The sequence below is a fragment of the Leptinotarsa decemlineata genome, unplaced genomic scaffold (assembly GCF_025532065.1).
Source record: "Leptinotarsa decemlineata unplaced genomic scaffold, Ldec_3_MD MMD2_tig00003736_RagTag_RagTag, whole genome shotgun sequence".
Lineage (NCBI taxonomy): Eukaryota > Metazoa > Arthropoda > Insecta > Coleoptera > Chrysomelidae > Leptinotarsa > Leptinotarsa decemlineata.
In genome coordinates this window covers 1319130-1327033 of record NW_027412593.1, presented here as the reverse complement: position 1 = coordinate 1327033, position 7904 = coordinate 1319130, and the positions used below count along the sequence as shown (strand labels likewise).

Here is a 7904-nt window from a genome sequence, read left to right as displayed (position 1 = left end):
AAAGACTTTTTTCTACACATGTTTCTTCTGCGTGAGGAATTATGAAAATAAAAGACCATTTAGAAAAATCAACCCTATACAAAGATATGTAGGTCATGCAAAGAAGTAACTTTCAGACACAAACTAGTGGAAAAAGCCCTTTCGAAATAGCTATTTTTATATAAACATGGAATCACACAAAAAATTCAAAATAACTAGTTTTATATGAACATTAAATCATACAAAAAACACTTCTCTCTTTTCAGTTTGTATTCCAAACATCCGTTGTAGAATTGAATCAGATATCAACCATAGGATTACTACACAATATGATAAATGAAAGACTGTCTCAATACTGTAATCTTTACTGGTGAACATCCGATTTTTCGGAATATAACACTTGTCTTATTACCTCTTTTGCACCAATCTGGATAAGATTATGAGATGAATCACTCAATTTATTCATAAAATTACGACTTTATGTCACGAATGACTTGAATCTACTAATCGACGACAGTACGTAATGCCATTCATTCGCATAATTGATCAACTTCCAGCCATAGGAGTCTTGTTAGAATTGAAAGGGATATATTTTCAGGAGAAATTGAGTTTTGGAAGTTTTTTCTAAACTGATTTGCTTTCTTCCTTTTTTTGGAAGGTTCCCATATTCATTGTATAAAAATGGAGGAGTAGAAAGCCAAAACCTATTCTTCTCAATTTGTATATTGCTTGAAAGACATCATTTTTTGTAGAGAGATATTCTCGTGGGGTTTTCAACACCCCAAAATCTTAAAAATGAAGACACTCAATAAGGAATCCGTTAGTGTGTAATAAAGGACAAACTGAAAGATTCACTTCTGAAAGTTACTGCGTAATTTAAACTTCTGAAGAATACAATGAGAATGAATTTAACCTATAATTGAACTCGTTGATTGAAGAAATACAATACAATCATTCATAACGATCGACGTTTCGGAAAAAATCTTTTCCGATTCAATTTCTGCAGAATAACTCTCGCATACGCCTCCTTTGGGAATGTGAATCATCCTTTTGACAAATGTCAAGAGAATAAAATTTCCAGGCGTCATAGTCGATAGTCTATAATCTATAGGAACACATACTCACACACACAGTATGTTTGCCGAGAAATCATTTCAGGCTGACCTTTCGTCTCAGCAATGATATGCAGGTGCAGTTCATTTCGACACAGTTAATTGAAATACGCTTGATACCTGCCAAAAGTATGTAAACGGTTTTTTCGATGTTTCATTTCATTTCACCAGTTGATTTCCAAATATGCTTCACTGTCCACAATCATCTTATTTGTTTTTCATTCATGTATCCACGAAGTTCATTTTTTAGGTGTATTGAAGTTTCACCTACATAACATTTCCATAGGATGAATACAGGGTGTTTCAAAATAAGTGGGTACCACTGTTATTATTGATGCAACTAGTTGCATTTTCAATGTCGTTCTCGATGCCGAAAATAAAAAAAAATACAGTCGCGTTTTCAAAATAATTCATAAAATGATATTTCTTTAAAAGAACCACCCTATTTCGATTCGTAAAAACATTCCTAACAAGAAATTTCATATCACCTTTCTTCCTGAAGTTGAAAAATATTTATTTATTTCACTAGTACAAAACGTTTTTTGTTTCGGGAAATGAAACCTCATTGAGTTCAAACACCCAATTTTGGTACTTATACGAATGACAAATTTTTTTCACTAACAACAAAAAGAAAAAATGCGCTGGGATTTGAACTCATGAAACCCCTTGATCATGTCGTACCACTCACTTGACACCACTGAGCTATTTGGTATTAATTCACAAAACGATAATTTTCAAATTAAAGCCATTCCACTAGCCGTATTTATTTTGTGATTCAAAATATGTCTGCTATAATGATAACTGCAATGGCTAAATCGATAGGAAAATTTGCCAAAACAAGACTCCTTTGCTTTCTGAATGGAAACAAAATAATAAGTGATTGCCAGTTTGGTTTCCAAAATCAAAAAACACTTTCGATGCCATATTTTCATTTCTTTACAATGCTTATTCCAACATAAATGACAGAGAAACAGTGGCTGCGGTCATTTGATTGCGTGAATCATAAAATTCTTTTACGGAAACTCAGTAGATCGCACCCAGATGGTCAAAACCACTTCATACTCAAATGAAGTTAAAATTACTTGCGGCATCCCTCAAGATTCGGTACTGGGCCCACTTTTATTCTCAATTTACATTAATGATCTATCGTCTATGAACATTCAAGGAAAATTCACATTATTTGCTGATGATACTACTACTATGGCATACTCCTAACAACATAAGTTGTATGAAGTTATTGTATGAAGTTATGACTGGTTTGACTCAAATCTCTTGAGTCTGAATGTATCAAAAACAAATCCTATCGTTACCAGATTCCAGCCGTACATCTAAATAATATTCAAATTGACAACGTACCAAATTGTTAAATTCCTTGGCTTGTTTATTGACAGTAATTTAAAATTCAACAAACATGTAGATACTTCGAAATCGAAACTCTCCTGTGGATGTTATGCAATACGAGTAACTACATTTGAGCTACAGAAGCTAGAATGGTTTATCATTCCCTTTTTGAATCCCATCTTCGTTATGGTATTCGCTTTTGGGGTGTGTGTTCTACCACATGCCTTCAATCAGTATTACTAATACAAAAACGTGCAATACGATGCATATGCAAAGACAAGCCTAGGGAGTCTTGTCGGCCTCTTTTTGTCTTTTCCAGAATCCTAACTGTGGTATCCTTATTCATATATGAGACAATCTGCCTTCTCTTCAAAAATAGGATATTGTTTAGCAACTTGGACGCGCCAATGTATCAAACTAGGCAAAGATTCAGCTTCAAATTACCGCTGCCTTCTTCCATTATTTACAACGGTCTCAAAATGTTCAATCATCTTCCTCAAGATATAAGAACGATAAATGAACTTAGAGCTCTTGAGAGAGAGTTGAAAAAATTGCTTTCTGTGAGACCTTATTATAACCTATCAGAATTATACGATGATAATTTTAATTGATAAAACTAACTGTAATATCTACGGTATTTTATTAATTGATTGATTTCAGTGACGTAAAAAGAATGTTGCGAGACTGTTTTGGAAACAGATGGATCGCTACAAATGGTTCTGTTAAGTGACCTTCCCGTTCACCAGACATGACACCTGTAGATTCCAATTTTGGGTATTTCTGAAAAATGAGATGTACAAAATAACACATGATAATGTAGATGAACTGGGAAATCATATTGGAACTATTATCAGTAGAATTGATGGCCGAATTGTGTTGAAAGCAACACGTAGTGTCAAGAGAAGGGACTAATATATGTTCAACAAGACGGCGGTGTTTTTGAACATTCACTCTTCATTCGCCAAAACAAAGAAATTTTTTGTACTAGTGAAAGAAATGAATATTCTCACATAAGTCGTGCTTTTTCGACTTTAGGAAGAAAAGTGATTCGAGCTTTGTTGTCAAGAATGTTTTTACGAATCGAAATGCATGATGGAATATAAGGTGTTCCATTTGAAAACATATCATTTCATGAAATATTGTTAATTTTTTTTTGTTTTCGGCATCGAGAAGGCCATTCAAATTGCTACTAGTTTGCCTGTTCAACCGAATTCGTAGCATCAATAATAACGGAATTGGCAATTATGTCGACTTGATTTGGAACAACCTGTATACTATTTAGTATAGGTGAAACTTTGAAACCGTTAAATGGAAATGACATTTCATCCCTTTGACATTTGTCAAAAAATGCACATATTTTTGAAGCAGGTTTGATAGAAATTAATTTGGCAGATTTCAGAAACGGAAAGGATTTTTCTCGGTTTTTAAAAAACTTGGTATAGAAAATTCAATTTTTTCAGTCAATAAGTTTATTCAAGAATGAAACAAGTTATTCTGTGATCAGACTACTCACTTCTCGAGGTGAACGTTTCAGTTTTCCCTTAATTATATCATATTCTTTGTTGATCTATATTAAAATATTTTCCAGATGGTGATAAGAAACCGAAAATACATCAAGAAAAACACCTCAAGTTTTATTGAATTTTTAAATTATGCATGAAATTGCACGCATGCATATTTGGGTGGAATATTGCTGTTGAAATAACAGTTTTCTGAAGTTTGTATCAACTCGCAAATATTTTATGTTTTTGAAACTGAATTGGAAGAAGAACACTGGCGAATGAAATTGACCTCCCCATTTAATATACACAATGGCGAAGACAGCGGGATAGATAAAAATGAAAATAAAATGAAAATAGTTAAAAAGCAAGGTTCAAAAATGAATAGCAAAAATAAACAAAATCAAAAAAGTAAGAGATGGAATGTTTTGAATTGCATTTGTCACATTAAATGTTTCCTACAAATAGGGAGATGTTACAATATTGTTTTGGTTTAGTTGGTGGATGTCAATAAACCAGTAGTACCTACACGAATTAGTCCATACATTACTTAGGTAGATTTCCGTATGTTACTCCTATAGATTGTGTGAGGATATCTGAAGTCTAACCTTTCATTGAATAAACTGACAAATTTCGATGGAAATGGAAGTCAGAATAAGTTTTGGAATTTTAAAAATCATATTGCATTGTGCGAGAATTTCAGTAAAGCAAAATGGAGAACTGCAGACGATTTGAATAGCCAATTTGACATTATTCAAAAATTTAGGATCAATGAATGCATTGATTTGTTTTTTGACCAAATTGATTTAAATTTGAGATATATGAGAGTGTCTGATACCAGTACATACTGTGTTCTAATCAAAAAATTTTATTATCTACATGTTTTCAGCTAGGTATATCAAAATCAGTTCATAAAATACGTTAAATTGAAAACCGTCTTATCACAAAATTTTTTGAGGAAGTTTTGCGATTTGCTTGTGTTAATCTAACATTGGCGCCATCATAAAAAACTTCTTGTTTTGTAAATGAAAATCAATACGGACTTCGATGGATCGTCTGTCACAATCTATTCAAAACAAAATCTGTTTGAACTCTCAAAAGTCGAAACTTGTGCGGGCTAAGGACTAACGAGGTCGTACCTTTTGACGTGTGATTCCTAACACGGGTCCGACCTTGTGGCTCGAACCACGGTTCACACAGCGGTCGATTGAAAGTGCAACATAAGCAATCTTTTATCGCCCGATGCAACTTTTATCCTCGAAACACTCCAGCCTACAGGGTAAGCAACGGAGCAGTTGTTTCCATCAGTCGCCATGAGCTCCTCAGAGGAGGACGATGTTTTTGCTTACTGGTACCGGCAAAAGAGGAAACGGGAATCTAGAAAATACTGGTTACACCCATATAATATTAAACACAGTTCAACATTGGTTTCCCGTGAGCTCTCTCAACATGAACAGAAATTTAGAGAGTTTTATAGAATGAGCTCAAATAGTTACCATGTTTTATTGAGGATTTCAAGGGGACTGGAAAAGCACGGGTTCTGCTCTACCAATTTCTGGAAGGAAATAGAGAATTGCACATATATGAACATGTCGAACGATATTGCGCCTTTCTTTCGCATAAGCGACCCGGCAGCTGTGTCCCCCTCACCGATGCGACTCCGATAACATTAGTTCACAGCCAATTCACGACTGCCACGTAAGATTTTTGAGTTATGCTTTTTTTTCAAAAATTTAATGAACATGCCATTCCAAGTTTGATTTTCCCCTAAATTGAGGAAATTGTTCAAAATCTGGCAACACAGCGGCTCTGCTCAGTATTCGAATCTGCTTCCGCTGTATATGAGACTTGTAAAGCCGCTTCTCGAACTTCCGATACTCGAAGTTTCCAGAAAATACCAGAAATACGGAACCGCTATAAAAGTAGTAGGCTGACAAGCGGATCATCAATATTGGTTTAACGCGAGTAGTGGTGAGTTAGTATAAGAGAAGCGAGGTGAGCAACCAGGTATTATATTGGTGTTATCTTTGTGAATAAAATAAGTTGACTCCTGTGAACGCAGTATCACATATTTGAACTCTACGTACGCAACAGTACCAACATGTCCAAAGTACAGAAACGTGGCTATATCAATCCCGCAGATAGTTTTTACTATATATGTGGTCAGTTTACTCCTAAATCGCAGAAACGAACAATTAATCAAATGACCAAAGTAGCCTACCATAAGTATTTTGGATGTGTTGTTGGTGATCAAGATCGGGATTAGGCTCCTCACGTATGTTGCTAAATCTGTGCAGCAAATCTGGTTTAACTGGTTAAATAGCAAACACTCTTCTATGCCTTTCACAGTTCCAATGATTTAGCGAGAAACAACAAATCATCACAACGACTGTTACTTTTGCATGACAAACGTGTCTGGTTTTTCAAGAAAGAGCAAACACGAAATTGTATTTCCGGATATTCCTTCTGCAAAAAGGCCGATTCTGAATGGAGGTTTACCAGTTCCATCACCACCAGCAAATTGGAAAGAAGATTTAGAAATGTATGATGACTAGGCAGGTTCCCATGATGTGTTCCCATGTGTCCTTATTATCCCCAGAGTGAAGGAAGAACACCCCATTTCGTCGAAAAACATGTATTAAATGACCTAATTCGGGAACTCCACTTTACTAGCCCCTCTGAAACCAAATTTACAATATTTAGGAACCGTCACCATGAGCTATTCTCGTTATTTACTATGCAGGATAAAATGTGTGTTTGTGTAAATCTAAATGGTGTGATGCAAAAATTAGAATTTGCACATAATCCGAACGAATGTTGTTTATTTATAGATTCGTCTAAAGCATGTTTGAAAGCCGTTCTGCTCCATAATGGTAACGAAATACCCTTTATTTCTCTTGCACATGCAGTTGCTATGCAATACGTTATAATACGTATAATTGGCAAATATGTGGTGACTTAAAAGTCATAGGACTATTTCTAGTTCTTCAGGGCGGATTAACGAAGTTTTGGTGTTCTCTTTGCGTTCGGAAGAATAGGACAACACAAGGCCATTATCAAGTAAAAGAATGGCCCCCGAGAGATAAATATATTCCAGGTCAAGCTAACGTGAAGAATATACCTCTTGTTAATCCCAAAAACGTTTTGTTTCCTTCATTACACATTAAACTGGGGTTAATGAAAATTTTTTAAGAAGGATTAGACGAAGAAGGTGATGCGTTTAAATATCTTGAATACGTTTTTCCAAAATTAATTGATGCAAAGTTCAAGGAAGGTATATTGTTGGGACCACAAATCAGAAAACTAAGTACTAAGTGATCAACAGTTTGATCAAAATTTAAGCAATGTCGAATTAGCTGCGTGGAATTCTTTCAAAAGAATTGTTTCGGAGTTTTCAGATAACAAGAAAGTAGAAAATTACGAAAAGAAGAACTACTTGAAAACTACTGCAGAATGGGATGCCTATTTCTTGCACTCCCATTTGAATTTTTTTCCAGAAAATTTGGGTGCTGTGACGATAAAGGAAAAAGGTTTCACCAAGACATACTGACAATAGAGCAGAGTTACCAAGGCAGATGGGGTGCAGCAATGATAGGGAATTATTGTTGGTTCTTTATGAGGGAAAACGATGAAACATATAAACGGAAGTCAACATTTTCAAAAAGGTTATGCACAAAAGACTTCATTTGAACGTTTTTTCATGTGTATTGTTATCCTCAAAATATATTGTTTTCTTCTTGTTTTGATCTTATATTTCCCTATTGTATAAAATAAAAATGACTATAACTCAAAATCTTTACGTGATGGAAAATTTTTGATTGCAAATGAATTGTACGGAACTCAACATAAATTAACAAAATTTGAAAAAAGTCCAGGATATGTTGGAGCTAAGTTTTTTAACAAACTACCGAGCAGCATACAGAACATGAGTTTCAGAAAGTACAAACAAACAATTAAAAAAATGATTTTGGCA

The 7904-nt window shown here is 34.6% G+C and overlaps 1 long non-coding RNA gene across 1 annotated transcript; it reads left to right on the top strand.

Annotated features, from left to right (window-relative positions):
- Positions 1–3703: 3703 nt before the first annotated feature.
- Positions 3704–4465, top strand: LOC111505250 (uncharacterized). The gene is made up of 2 exons (XR_002722094.2): positions 3704–3953; positions 4021–4465. It is a non-coding gene; the product is annotated as an uncharacterized lncRNA (long non-coding RNA).
- The last annotated feature ends 3439 nt before the right edge of the window (positions 4466–7904 follow it).